Genomic DNA, 16,403 nt, shown 5'->3' on the forward strand with positions numbered 1-16,403 from the left:
CTACACACATGTCACATATAGGTAGAGGGCTTAGTTCAGTCTCATGCAGGCTTCCTCTTTGTCAATAGAGCATCCTTCTCTGGAGGGACAATAACACACCAGGTTATGATAGAGCAGAACAAAATCATAAGAGAAACAAAGAGAAAAAGCAATATATTATTAAGATAAATGAAAGGTGAGGGGAAGAGATATGAAGTGACATGTTAATTTGAAAACACTATTAGCTAACATATTAACATGTAAACGAATAAATGCCAGTAAAAATAAATAAATTGAGAAAAAAATCATATTTATTTTAATAATTTTCTTTCTGTCAACTTATATGTTGGAAAACATTGAAATGATCTATACTATAAATTTATTAATATATACACGCATTAACATATCTATATATACAGCAGGCAATATACATATATAGTATATATATGGAGCATGAATTCTAATTGGTCTTAATAATAAACCTCAAGTCAGATATAAGGGTAAATGCTGAAAGATCAGAGAAGCAGAGCAGCCAGCCAGTAGAAAGATTTCTTACCTCTAGGAATCTGCAACCTGAAAAGGGTCTAGCTGTCTGCACCCTGTCTTACCACTTATGTAATAGCCAGAACCTAAAACAATTTATAAACCTTATTATTAACACACACATACACACACACACACACACACACACACACACACACACACACACACACACACTGAGATGAACCAAACCCAAGGCCTACACATCTCAATAACCCTCTTTATTATTAGAACAGTCATTCTGAAGCTGTAGAACATTAGATTGCTTTTTCTTTTTTAATTGGAAATAATTTTTCTTCCACAAAATATATTTTGATTATGGTTTGCTTATGGTTTCTCCTCCCTTAACTGCTCCCAGATCTTCCCCTCTTCCCCACCCACACATATCCATGCCTTTCCTTTAGAAAACTAGAGGAATGGTTAGTCTTTAGGCAGAAGAGAGCCTGTCACTATTTTTAAATAAAAACAGTTATATAAAATATGTGTGTGTCCGTGTCTCTGTGTGCATATTTATATGATGTATTTGTTATATTAACTATAGTGGTGCTTGTGAGATGGATTGGTGGATATATAAAAAGAATAACCATAAGGACCTCAGTTAGGATCCCTAATATATACATTAAAAAAAAAACAAACACAAAATACAACAATGCCAACAAAAAACAAATAAGTGAAGAAACAGTTGAGGAAGACATCCCAATATCAATCTGTATTCTGTACAATCACTCCTGTGGGCCTGAAACACACACACACACACACACACACACACACACACACACACACACACACGCACCACATTGGTAATAGATACTGAAGTTCAGGTACAGTAGGCAGTATCAGCACAGTGGCATAAGAAGCCTTACATCCATGGTTGAAAGCTGTGAGAACATACTGGACTTTAAGACTCAGCTTTCTTATTGTAAAAGTGTAATTGGTTTCACTTTTGTTTTTGTGGGATTTTTTAGGGGGAGTTGTTTTGTTTTGTTTTGTTTTAGTTTGTTTGTTTTTGCTTCTTGTCCTCTAGAGGAGACAGATTAAATGATAGATAGATAGACAGACAGACAGACAGACAGACAGATAGATAGATAGATAGATGGATGGATGGATGGATGGATGGATGGATGGACGGACGGATGGAAAAGCAAACAATAAAAGGCTAATTTTATTAAATTACTTCACAGGGACAAAAGTGAATAAACCTGTGATATTTAAACAATATTGTATGAAAGTATTAAACAAAATTCATCAGAATGTACTTCAATCATGTCATTCTCAGATGATAGCAACATGAGTACAAAGTTATTCATTTTACATATATATAACATATGTCATATGTCAATAATATACAATGTCACAAGGATGCCAGCATGTGAAGTACAGAAATTTAAGAAGTAGACCTGCTATGCCTTGTCTTCATGAATAGAATACTGTAATCGAATGATCCACATGTCAGGCTGAAGTCTGCGTAGATCATCCCTTAGGCATGCACCCATACAGATGTTGCAAGCCTCAAATTCATAAGTTAGGTGAGGAATCTGAGAGAGAGATTAGACAAATTGCTTACCTGTAACTCATATGTAACTGGTACTTTTAGAAGCTTAAAATAAAAGTATGCTGCCTGCCTGTACTGTCTTTCCACTTCAATGGCTGTTTTTGTACTTCTGCTCCAGTTCCAAAACCACAGTGTGCACTATGAATATTTCAAATGTCCTCTTGGCACATTAGCCACTACAATGTCTCAAGAGTAGATCACTCACAAACGTTAACATAAGAAAGTAAATAAGCCATGTGTTAACATTGCATCATAGCCAGTGCTAAAAGCTGAAGAGACTCTCTCACGTTATTAAAATAAAAACAATACGAGTGGGATTTTTCAAGGCAACTTTATCTTTATTTCATGTGTGTATGTGTACCATGTGTGTGTGCCTGATGTTTATGTGATGACACAGAAGACTGTGTCAAGTGCCTTGGAACTAGTATGACAGATGGTTATGAGGCATCATGTGGGGCTGGAAATCAACATTGTTCCTCAGGAAAAGCAGCAAGTGCTCTTAACCACTGAGATATCTCTCCAACTAGGAAGACATTTACATGTGAAATCAAAGTAGAGCAGCTTTAGAAATTCTTATGTGCCCACTTTGTCATAGCTGCCTCTAAAACATATTATCCTAGAATCGATCTACTTCTAAAAACAAAAACAATGGATCATTAAAGCATCCAAACCACATTAATAGCTTAAAGCTGAATTACTAGTTCTAAGCACAGTTTTCTTTATTGTCAAATTTTGGTTGAAGCTTATATGTATGTCTAAATAAAAGAAATACTAAATTAATGAGCAACAATAGGGTAGTAGGCTTCAACAATTAAATTAAATAAAAATAGGTTACAGAAGTGCAATGTTGTTTAATCTACTTTTGAAATAAAGCTGTAGTTGTATTTTCTTATCAAACAATATTGTTTATTGTGTTACATAATAACTTGTTTTATCTATAGCAAATAGCGAATGACAAGTTTTAACCAAATGCAATACCATTTTTTATCAGTTTGTCACAACATATTTTATTTTCCAAACATTCCATTCTATCCAATTAATTATGGGAAAATACAAGACCTTGTTTTCATCGCTCTCAACACATAGTCATCAATTTGAGGGAAAAAAACGAAAATACAATGATATGTTTTATATAAAAGATTACCACTAAAACAACTCAGTGGCCATCTACCTGTATACAGTGGTGTCCATACAGGTTGGAGCAAGGATACTTACACCTGGTGGGTAAGAAAAAATGGGCTAGAAAAAGTAGCCATGTTTCTAATACTTTCTAAGGCATGCTACAGTGGCATACCTTCATTCCATTAGAACCCACTTCCTAATGTTTCCACCGCTTCCCAATAAGGACACTAGCTGATGAATCAACTTTCCACATATGAGACATTGGGAGACACTTGAGAATGAAACTGCACAGATATTAACTAACTAATTACATAGAGAAGTGAACCCAATTTTTCTAACACAATCATTTTCAACCCTTACTATTACTGATACTTATGAAGCTCTTAATATAGAGACACTTAGCCTTTCTTTAGAGAGCTTCTTCGGCAGATTCTAAGAAAGAGTATTAATATTTTGTGATCAAATGAACAATTACTTAAAAAAAAATCCCTGTCTTCTCTGGCTCACTGAATTGTGAAGAAGACACATGATTCTAGTATACTATAACAATTTCACCTAAATATTAAATGATAATTGATGAAGTATACTTGGCCTGTTGTATTCTTTATTTTCCAAAGCTCATCACTTCATACACCTGATTTTACTTTTAATTTTGAGCTTCGAGAGCAAAGAAAAATAAATGCCTTCTACAAAGCATGTTACTGACTATGTGGAGCTATGGATAGAACTGTCGTAATGCAGCAGACAACTGAGAGGGTTGTATGAAGACAAAGAAGACGCATTGATAAATTTTCAGTCACCCATATTTTTATACAGAAACTTAAATTATGAGTTTATACTTAACATTCAGAATGCAAATCCAGAGATAATTAGAACAGTGTAGTATTTTATTTTTTGATTCTATATGTGTACTTTATATCATTCATCCTTATTAAAGGTCCCTCAAATTCTTCGCATGCCCCACACTTATCAGATTCATGGCCCCCTTTAATTTAATTATTTATTAGGGTACACAATATAACACCACACATACACATATAAAAAAATTAATACACAAATAAAACTTACTAGGATGAATTAATATTGCTTGTGGGGATATGTTTTAAGGGCTGAGCACTCAGTATTAGAAAATCAATTAGGAACACATCCCTGGGGAAGAATGGTTCTTTCTCCAACTCTTAGCAATCACAAATTGTCTGTTGTTCTTAATATAAAAGTTGGGCCTTGTGATATTACTGCTACCAGTGTTGACCTGTGCTGTGGATATCGCTCTGTATAAATAAAAATGCTGCTTGGCCAGTGGCCAGGCAGGAAGTATAGGCGGGACAAGAGAGAAGAGAATTCTGGGAAGTAGAAGACAGGAGGGAGACACCGCCAGCCGCTGCCATGAGAAGCAACATGTAAAGACACTGGTAAGCCACAAGCCATGGGGCAAAGTATAGACTAACAGAAATGGGTTAATTTAAGATAGAAGAAGTAGATAACAAGAAGCCTGCCATGGCCATATAGTTTCTAAACAATGTAAGTTTCTGTGTGCTTTCTTGGTTGGGTCTGAGCGACTGTGAGACTGGCAGGTAAGAGAGATTTGTCCTGACAGGGCCAGGCAGGAAAACTCTAACTACAAATGGCGTCCAACGTGTTGGCAAGAACTTCCACCTAAAAGCTGAGAAAAAAGATTCTAAAACAGAGCTAAAAACAGCTTCCTAGTTGTGTCTCTCAAGTTAGCGGCACCCTGCCGGTTTGAGCTACTGTGGCGGGTTCCTGGTGTGTGCTTCTGACCTGCAATGCGGCGGGAATGAGGAATCTACAAGCGCAACTTTTCTCTGCTGTGTGGTGGATTTAGCCTTTGCTAGTTTAAAAAAAAAAAGGGGGGGGGGTTCTGGGGTATGCACTGCTTTGATAGAACTGCTTCTGATAGTTGATGGTACACATGGCTCCAGACCCAGAGCTGGCGGTAAACTGTTCCACTGCCACGTTGGGAAGCTGAGGTGGGTGGAGCCAGCAGCCACAGCAGCTTTTCAGTCTTACAAAGATGGATATTACACAGAGAATCTGGTTTATGTTGTCTTTGGGATTTTTAACTGCAGAAAAAGATTTGATCGTAAAAGCTGTTGAGTAAAACAAATATGTAAATTTTAAAGGTACCTTGACTTCAAAATTTGGATATAGGGATATGTTGCTTTGGAAAAGAGTCTCTGCTTTTGTTTCCACAGAAAGCCAAAGGCTATGGATTTGTTCCAGATTAAGATACATCACGTTTGATCAGCCAAGACCACCTGAAAGGTCTCCAATGACACCATGGCCCAGATGATCTGACATCCAGAATGGTTTCAAGGCAACTGGCTCAGAGGTTCACCCTAATGGACTACTCCATAATCCTAAAATTTTCTTTGTGTCCCCATAAGATACAGCGCCCCCCTCCAGCAGGAAGTAGTAAAAAAATCTACACCCACATTCCCAAAATTATCAAGCTGGCTTTGGAGATGGAATTGGCTCACTCCTTCTCTAAACCCAGACATATTGCTAAAAGAAAAGGTTAAGAGATTCTTGTGTCCCAAATCAGAATAGCCCTCTGGTGTGGGACAGAGAAAAACCAATATTTTTATTTAAATCGGGTTGATTATAAATGTGATCTCTTTCTAAAGAAGAAAAAGGGATAGGATATAGATATAATAGGATAAAAGGGTAGATTAAGGAACTTACTTCTAAAGAGCAACAACTTGTTTAAAATGTTTTACATTGGTATAGACTTTAGTCTATTGATACTAACTTAAAGTTAATTTTGTTATACTGTGTGCATATTTCTACTCATGTTTAAGGTATTATGTTTGTATAGCTCATTTTAAATTTTAATGGATAATTAAAAATAGATTATTAGTCATCTATGATAATCATACTTGTAGCCATGTTACTTAAGTCTTCTACATATACATAGAGATATTTCAGATAGATGGGTAATCTTCAAATACTTCAAAGACCTACAGAATATGACATTTAAAATACTTTTAAAATTTAGACTTTCTGGACAGTGAGACATGTCTGCTCCTGGCAGCACCAATTTACTTCAGAGAGGAGGATGGGCATTGAAGACACTTCATATGGAGTTTATCTTCACCTTGGCAAAAATAGCCATTTGGACAAGAAACTGTTCTTGCCTGGACTGCTTGATCGACTGGACATGCAGGACTCATAGAAAGGTGACCACTAAACTTTACTTGACAAAATGGTCCTTCAGGTTCCTGCTTCACAGAGGAAACTGCCAGACATTCTACAGGACACTGAGAGAAGTGACTGAGAGACTCTAGCCCTGTGGGCTGAAGACAAATGCCCCAATTTTACAAAGGAACATTAGGTGACTGTCCAGGCTGCCAGCTGTCTCTGTCTACCCTGCAAGACTCCCGAAAGTTTCTTGCATCCTTCTCCCGGTTCTCAGGTAATATTATATCCTTCTGAGGTCTTTGATGTGGTTGAAGACTAGATAGTTATATTTTCCTCAGTTATGATAAAAGTTAGATATAAAAACCTTAGACCCACAAATATAGGATAGATAGAATATTTTGTTTAATTTTGCCAAAACAAATAGACTAGATATTGTAACTATAATTGTTTTGTTATATATAATTTTACGATGTAAAAGTTAAAACCTTCCTTTTAAAAAAAAAAAAAAAAAAAGAAAAGTGTGGATATCGCTCTGTATAAATAAAAATGCTGCTTGGCCAGTGGCCAGGCAGGAAGTATAGGCGGGACAAGAGAGAAGAGAATTCTGGGAAGTAGAAGACTGGAGGGAGACACCGCCAGCCGCTGCCATGAGAAGCAACATGTAAAGACACTGGTAAGCCACAAGCCATGGGGCAAAGTATAGACTAACAGAAATGGGTTAATTTAAGATAGAAGAAGTAGATAACAAGAAGCCTGCCATGGCCATATAGTTTCTAAACAATGTAAGTTTCTGTGTGCTTTCTTGGTTGGGTCTGAGCGATTGTGAGACTGGAGGGTAAGAGAGATTTGTCCTGACTGGGCCAGGCAGGAAAACTCTAACTACAGACCTGTCAACTGGTATTGTTATTGTATAGGTCTTCTTTAGCAATCATATTGTTGACCTTTCATGCATATAACTTGCTTGCCTTATATAAAGGATATTATCTTGCTGGTTACTTCTTAGCCCTCTGGCTCTTAGAATTTTTCCATTGTCTCTTTCAAGCTGTTCATATACATATATGTGTGTGTGTGTGTGTGTGTGTGTGGTGTGTGTATGTGTGTGTGTGTGTGTGTATATATATATATATATATATATATATATATATATATATATATAATTTGAGATCAGGTACCCCATATTCAGTCATTATCTGCATGTTTATAAGCTGTAGCTTTCTGTAATGTTCTCTGATGTAAAAGTAGGCCTCGTTGATTGCGAGTCTTCTTAGATGAGGAGTCAGAGCTAAACTTCTCTGTGGGTTTAAGAGTCAGTAATTAGAATGCAGTTAGACATTCTATATGTTTAGCAAAATGGCAATAATATGTTCTCCTCTAGGTTCCATGACCTCGCCAGCTAAGGGTAGCTGGCAAAGTCTGTGGTACATATTATTGAGCAGACCTTAAGTCCAATTATATAGACAGCTCTTGTCACAAGGATACTAGTGCCACTATCCACCCTTGGGGATATCTTGCAATATTGCTCACTGTTGTGGTTCCTGACATCACAAACTGGCAGGATTATTGATTGTTTCTCCCTTATTTTTATCTCTGAGTATTCTGTAGAACCAGTGTAAGATCACATCTGCACAATAAATAGGAAGACTCAGACCATTAATGCACATATAGACCTCTGAAACCAAGAGAAAGACTAAGAAATAGAACAGTAATTCACAAAAATCCTGCCTATCAGAACATAATAGTGCATACAAATAGGTCTAGTTCTCCCCTGGGTATCTCCTTATAAACAAATAGAAAACAGTCAGTTACTAATCATAGAACTAGGAGACCCAAGAGAAAGAAAACACACACAGTGCCCATTGCAATCACCCCTCATTTCTCCCATGAGAAAATGAATGGTCTGAAATCAGGGACCACAAGCCATATCATGACTTACAATCTTATTATAATAATAAGAAAATATACTAGAGTTTTGAGAAGCCAAAGTGGCTAGACATGATGAGCACAGAATAAGAAGATGGAATTATACTTTGTTTGAATTTAAAACATGTATATTTGTATGAAATATCACAGGTCTAAACAACAACAAAATCTGTCCAAGAAAGCAATTTTGTTGGTTAACACTTTCATGTGCTCTTCCATGCTAGGGTATTATTTTCTGTGTGCAGATGCCAAGTATGAGCCTCTTTCTACAACTGGGCCCTCAGAAGAGGAACCAGCTGCATTGCTCTTATGACCCGTGCGGAGACGAAGGCATTGCTGTGTGATCAGGCCCAAATGGGACAACTGTGTCACTGTTTCTTACATAGCATCATGAAAGGGAATACCATGACTGTAGAGCCAAAGACAGAGAATGGCATGAACCACAGTGTTCTGGATGAAACATAGCATAGCAATCATGAACATTTGAAGCTATGGCTACCTACACAAGGAAGACCCATAAACAATGATGTGATGTGAAAGTAATAGGAGTGCAGAGGTCAGCTTGGCAGACTAATGGGTCTATTGGGTTTATTTATAGGAATAACAGTGAGACGTTACTTACAGAAGCATGGACAACTCAAAGGTATCTTCATGTTAACCATTTCATGGGTATTTTATTTAATAATATGTATTATTATTTATACAATATGTACACAAATGAGTTATTGTTTCAAATACAATACAAAATTGGAGACTGGAGAGATGGCTCAGTAGTTAACTACACTTGATATTCTTTCATAGGACACAGGATTTGTTCTCAGCACCTAAATGGTAGCTTACAACCACATATATGGAACTACAGCTCCAAGTGATCCATCAAACTTTTTGGCCTTTGTTGGGCCAGAAATGCACATACATGTGTATAAGCACACACAAAAAAAGAAAACAAACAAGATAAATTGTATTTATGATGTAATGAAATATATTAGGATCATCTATGAAACCTAACATAACTTTTTAAAATGTAGGCAGACTATACAGGACTTTAAATTATCATTATAATTTTTTAGGACATACTTTTCAGAATTTTATCTTGGCTTGACTAAGATAAAGACTTTTTAAAAACTTACAAAAAATTGGTATCACTCAAAATCATTTAAAGATCATTTATATTTATATACCCAATCATGATAAATTAGGCATTACAAGAATTGTAATTTTAGCATGAAAATGTAATGGAAAGTGGTCACAGATTTTGTTATTTAGGTATTTAAGGGGATTATGAAGACACACTGATTTGGTCCACATTAAAACAAAGCAAGAGAAACAAACAAACAAAAACAGTTACATGGAATCAATTACCATGAACATATATAACAGGGTTACTTATCAGTGAAAAAATGTGGGATATTCACATCTCCACGTATTTAGAACAGAAGAGGGGTGTGCCGAAAGAAAGGACACCACATGTGAATTAGGTTGCTTACCTTGTCTATTTAAGTGCTAACTGGAGACAGAAAGCCATCTTTCCAAGAGGGAATTTTTAGAAAAGTATGAGATATCTTTTCAATCTGGGTTTGATCCTAAAGAGGACTAGGATGGCATTTTTTCCCTTTGATTATCACTTGGTTTCACTTGGAGTACCAAGGTCAGAAGAGAAAATGTGAAAGCATGGGGGTTTCAGAGAAGTTCATTTTCTCAGAATTTATCCTGAGTTACATTAACGGCTCAAAACAAACAAACAAACAAACAAAACAAACAAACATCAATGTCTTATTAATTTCCAGAATCTCCTTTAAATTCAGAGTTAGTTTCTAGACCCCTTACTAGTATTTGTGAATTCTCAATCTCATATTTCTATTTAGTTTTTTATTCCAATTAAAGGAAACTTTCCATTCATGATCTTTATTTCTATTGTCTAGACTTCTACTTCAGCATGCCAAAATAGTCAAATTTAGAATCAATGTTTCTTCTGTTGAGGAAAGTATGAAACTCTTCTGTAGTTTGATTTCCCCATTTTTTTAACTGCTTGAAATTTGAACTCTAGTATGCACTTAATCAGCTAATAATCAGGAGGAAAGTAATGCCTGTGGTTGCCTTTTCTACGTACACCGTTTTCATTTTTTTAAACTTTTTTTTTTTATTATATTTGTGTTTTAATTTTACACATCAGCCATGGGCTCCCTGTCCTCCCCACTCCCGCCCCCACCCCTACCTTCCCCCAAGCCCCTCCCCTCCATTCCCATCTCCTCCAGGGCCAAGACACCCCTGGGGATTCATTTAAACCTGGTGGATTCAGTACAGGCAGGTCCAGTCCCCTCCTTCCAGGCTGAGCAAAGTGTCTCTGTGTAAGCCCAAGGTTCCAAGCAGCCAGCTCATGCACTAAGGACAGGTCCTGGTCCCACAGCCTGGATGGCTCCCAAACAGTTCAAGCTATTCAATTGTCTCACTTATCCAGAGGGCCTGATCCAGCTGGGGGCTCCACAGCCTTCAGTTCATAATTCATGTGCTTCCATTCATTTGGCTATTTGTCCCTGTGCTTTTTCCAATCTTGGTCTCAACAATTCATGCTCTTACAGTCCCTCCTCTTTCTCTACAATTGGACTCCTGGAGCTCCACCTGGGGCCTGGCTGAGGATCTCTGCATCCACTTCCATCAGTTATTGGATGAGAGTTCCAGTAACTGATGGAAGTGGAGTTACTTACACCATTTTCTAACTTCTTAAAAACAATGCAAAGGAAAGTCCATTGGTCACAGCTTGAATGTCAAAGATACATTTCTGGAAAGTGACTGTTATCAATTGACAAGCAGAAGCATTCTGAGGTACTTTGTGAGTAAAACGAGCTAGAAAAGTTTCTAGGTAATATAGAGTATGTTGAGATAGTTGATTAGAATTAAACTGGATCAGTAATACTGATCTTTTTCATATTTTTGATACTCTACTATAAGAAATGTATTTCTCATTACCAGATGTCATTCATTACACTCTATGTGTAGCTTAATTATTAAATATTTGATCAATTATTTAAAACATTGCTTAATTATATTGCTGTGTTTTTACCAATTAGGAGTGAGAAAACATAAAATATTAGTTATTATAGAGAAGTCTAATATTACTTTCTTAATTCAATTAAGAAACCCAGAGAAGTATGCAGGTTTCCCATTGTAGCAAATTTTTAAATCTCATTTAAATGGACATTTACTTTAAGGATAGAAACTGTATGAATTATTACAAGACAAAAATATAAAATTGAAAACTCACATGTGTGACTATTAGATCATATTGTCCAAACTGCTTGGAAAATTGAGTTCTTATTAGAATATTCTAGATTATTTTTGTAATTTGGCTTCAGACATTTAATAATTGACATGTAGTTACAAATCTATTAAATAGTAAAGAAGAAATTGGGCCTTTTGTTGTTCAGTCAAGTATAATTAATTCCATTGTGGTCATAACATATTTTTTTTCTCATTGCAAACACTAGATTTGTTAACTTATAAGTTGGCTGTTTCACTGCCATATTCAAGGAAAAGATGAGGGGAAAGAAGCAGTACATGAAATTCAGAAATTCCAAGACACCTGAGAGTTAAGAGGAGGGTGTCCAGAGAGAAATCCTACTGGTGTCCAGTAAGTGGACCATAGAATTCTATGCTTAATTGAAGTGACATTTTATGATAAAGAAAGGCTTCAGGTGGGAAAATACTTATCAAAACAATGAGTCCTTTAATGTCTCAAACCAATTTTCTGACATTTAGCAACAAGCAATTATCTGTTTGTTCACAGATTTATCTGCTCACAATAATTTGTCTTCACAACCCATTTTTTGTTTATTCTGTGTGCTACTTATGGTGAATTGTAAGATTCAATGTTACAAACCAAATTAAGACAAAACATAAACTTCTAGATTTGGGCATTGTAATTATAACATTTCTCCTTTCAGCTTCCTCCCTCACAACCCTCCCATATGTTCCCATAAACTCCATATATTCCATATATACTTTCAAATTCATAGCCACTTTTTCATTAATTGTTATTAAATGCTTTCATATATACCTATCTCTCTCTCTCTCTCTCTCTATATATATATATATATATATATATAGAGAGAGAGAGAGAGAGAGAGAGAGATAGATAGAGAGAGAGAGAGACAGAGAGAGACAGAGAGAGAGAGAATCCTAAATATGCCTTTGCTCAGTTAATTTTACTTTCATGTATATTTTCAGAGTGGACATTTGTTCTTGGTAATCACCTGGTGTTCTCTTCCCTGAAGAAGATTATTTCTCACACTCTCAACATTCCTTGGTTCTTTGTGTATGATTGAGGCCTTGTGGGCTTTTCAGCTTTCATTTTGGAATATATATATTAGTACCTTCCTTGTTCAGCTCATGCTTAGGTAGTCATGGTGTTGAGACTTTATGGATGTAGCTTCTGACACTCCTAGGAGACACAATCTCTCAGAAAACTCCCTGATCTTCTGGCTCTTACAATATTTCCACCTCATCCTCCACAATATCTTTCATGAATAGCAAATATTCTTCTACCACTATAATCATAAAAAATCAAACATGAGCTGATGGATAGATGGATAAACCCTTAAGAGCACTTACTGCTTTTATAGAGGCTCACAGATTGCTCATGTTGGTTAATAGCCAACTAATTCTAGTCCCAAAGGATCCATTGCCCTCTTCTGACCTCCACAAGCACCAGGTACTCACATGCAAGTAAAGCCCTGGTACACAAAGAAACAAAAACATTTGTAAAACATAAAAACTCTGAACAACTACGTAATACATTTCCTATAAAAATAATTTAGATTAGTCTCACATTATGATTTCTTATAGCATAATAGTGGAAATTCAATCTACAAAATACAAAAGCAAGATTATTAAGAAATTATATGTATACCAGTTCTATACTATTAAAAAAAAACAATCTCAAAGAGGAATTTAGATTGTTGGGCTTGGCTGCAGCTTTGTTGATATTGTGCTTACCTACCCCACATGAAGCCTAGGTTGAAAGCAAGCACACCCTGAAACCAGGCCTGGAGGCACACACCCAGCATCCTAGCACACTGGAGGTAGAAAAACGAAGGTATCCTATGTTACCCAGAGAGCTTGCAGTCAAGCTAGGGTGCATAAGTCTGTCTCTCTATCTATCTATCTATCTATCTATCTATCTATCTATCTATCTATCATCTATCTATCTATCTATCTATCTATCATCTATTATCTATTATCTATCTATATCTTCATCTATGATCTATTGATCTATCTCATCTCTGTCTCACTATCTCTCTCTGTATTTATGTCTCTGTCTCTTTCTCTGTCACACACACACATCACACATGAATTCTAAGAAAGAAATATAATGGAGATGATGCTTTATGCATATTTTGTACAAAATTTCTAAGATTTCAGAAAAACTTTCATATTTCATATTATGAAGCCAAGTGTGCTGTTTTTACCATCACAGTCTTAAGAATGAAGATAAAATAAATGTGCTTCATTTTACAAACTTTAGTCTCCACCAAGCTCACTTCCAAGTATGTGTGTCTTTGACACATGGGTGGGTTCACTCTTACTCTAGCTAATTTCTCACACAATGTTTCTCTCCTATGAAACACTAGGAAAGATGCATATTCCCCTTATAACACATAGGCTACAGGCTGTGAAGATGGAGTTGCCTCAGTGTGGAAAAGCATTTACTCACAAGCCTGGCAACTTAAGTTCTAGCCCCCAAATCCAGTGAGGTAGCAGTGTAGATTAGTCTATCACCAACTGAGTGCCAGTTATGCCCTCTCAAAGAATGGGATGTGCTTTATTAACGTTGAATTAATATCTTAAATAGAGAAAACTGGGCCCTCTGAATGTTGTCAGTCAGGTCTGTACAGCTTCTAGCCACTGTGGTTCCAGGGGAAAAGGTACTGACCTGCCAGCTTCTAGTGGCTGCAGAGGCATTCTGATTACCTTTTGTACCAGTAGCCAGCCACCGCTAAGATCTCTCCCTCAGGAGACCTCCAATGACTCTTGTCACAGCAATCTCATCACTAGGACAACAGTCCAACCCCTGAAGGCTGCAGCCTGTTTCCTTGACTGATCCAATCATGCTCTGGGCTTTTCCTGTCAGTTTAAGTAGAGCAGGGCTTTCTCCTTCTTGTTTGCTGCCATTTTACTGACAGCTTGGATCAGGATGGTGCCTAATTGCTTTTAGGTCTTGTGCCTCTGGGAAATTGTTTGGGAAGACTGAGTTCCTGGCTGACAAGTAGCTCCGACTTCAGACGCCTCCTACTCCTATGATCAAGTAAAGGCAGAAAGAGAGAATGACTTCCACATGTATTTCTTCTCAATCTCCACATAGAAGCATAGCATACCTCATCCCATACAAACACACATAATAATAATAATAATAATAATAATAATAATAATAATAATAAAATGAGGATGATAAAATTTAAAAAAAATAAATAATATATACACTTAATCGTGCAAAAAGACATCTGAATGAGCAAGATTAAAACATAGAATAAGTAATTTTAAAACGACTTGTACGGGATAAAAGTGGAAGGGAGAGTTTTTAAATTAAATGAAGGTGATAAATTTAAGTTAATAGTTGAAATACGAAGTTTTAGTTTTCATTTTTTTTTAAATATTGGCATAAAATTAGCATTTTTCTGAGTAAGTGGAGCCGAATTTAAGAAATTGCAACAGCTGCTGTAGCCATTATAGGCAGCTTCAGAGTAAACACTACATGCAGGGTGGCAGCCACTGACAGTGCGGGTTACAGAAAGACAGCAAACATGTAAGTAGGGAGAGAACTAGAAGGCTGCTGAAGCAAAGCAAGCATGGAATGACTGGATCTACACTCAGGTAAAGTCACTGAAGTGCAATGAAGATTGGGTCAGAACCACCTAGAGAAAGAAGTTGACATGTGACTCTATGGTACATCTTTGTTCGTGCCTTAAATGCACACTAGGAAACTAGACATTTCACTTGCAAACATGTGAACTCTAAAAATAGATGGAACTCTATGTGGTGGAGCATACTCCCTGTTTCATCTATTCTAGAGACTGGAGGAGGACTATGGAGACTTTGAGTTAGCCTGGGATTGTCCCTGGGGGAAGAATTCTGTTGAACAGGCCAAAATCAGGACATTTCAAAAAGTCAAACAAAATACAACCATGCAAATAAACATAAAGTCTCATATTAAATATTCAATTGAAAAAGTTTTCAGAATATTGAAAACAAACTCTTAAATAGTTTATGTTTTGTTGGAATTTTATTATCTTTTGTATTATTTTTTGGTTTAAGTGATTTTGCTTTGTAGTTCCATAAGTTGTATCTCTATTATATGACTTTTGAATATACTAAAAAGTTTTGCATTTTAAGCTTTGATAGTGGGCTTGGTAGTGTGAGTGGTTTCTTTTTTCTTTGCTTGTTTTGTTATTTTTTACTTCTTTTCCTTTATTATTTGTGTCTTTCACATCATGCATCTCTAGCCCAACCCCGTTCATTGCCCCGTGCCCTTAGCACCCACCCTCTGACTTTGCAGTCTTATCTCCAAAATAAAATAAAATAAAACTTGAAAGAAGAAAGGAAAAAAGAGAGAGAGAGGAGGAGAAAATCAATGGCAAACATGCAAAGAGAAAATCTTCTCATAGAAGCTGTGGTGTGACACCAACCACTGATTCCCCTGTACTCCCTCCTCCCACCCCTCAGCCTCCCCCCCCCACAACCCACTCCCATTCCCACCTCCTCCAAGGCAAGGTCTCCATGGGGAGTCAGCAGAGCCTGGTACATTCAGTTGAGGTAGGTCCAAGCCCCTCCTCCCTGCACCAAGGCTGCTGAGCAAAGTGTCTCACCATAGGCAATAGGCCCCCAAAAGCCAGCTCATGCACCAGGAGTGGATCCCGATACCACTGCCTGGATGCCGACTAAACAGTTCAAGCTAAACAACTGTCTCCCTTAACTCAGAACCAGGGTTATGTGTTGGCCCACCCTAACATCCACCCCATCTGTAAAGTGCTGGAGCATGTGAAAGTACTGATCCTGCAAACCCAAAGCTGCATGATTTCCAAAATACAAGGCTACAGCAGGATAAACAAGAGGAGTTCCAATGAGGGCCCAACATTGA

Source organism: Onychomys torridus, chromosome 6 (assembly GCF_903995425.1).
Source record: "Onychomys torridus chromosome 6, mOncTor1.1, whole genome shotgun sequence".
Classification (NCBI taxonomy): domain Eukaryota; kingdom Metazoa; phylum Chordata; class Mammalia; order Rodentia; family Cricetidae; genus Onychomys; species Onychomys torridus.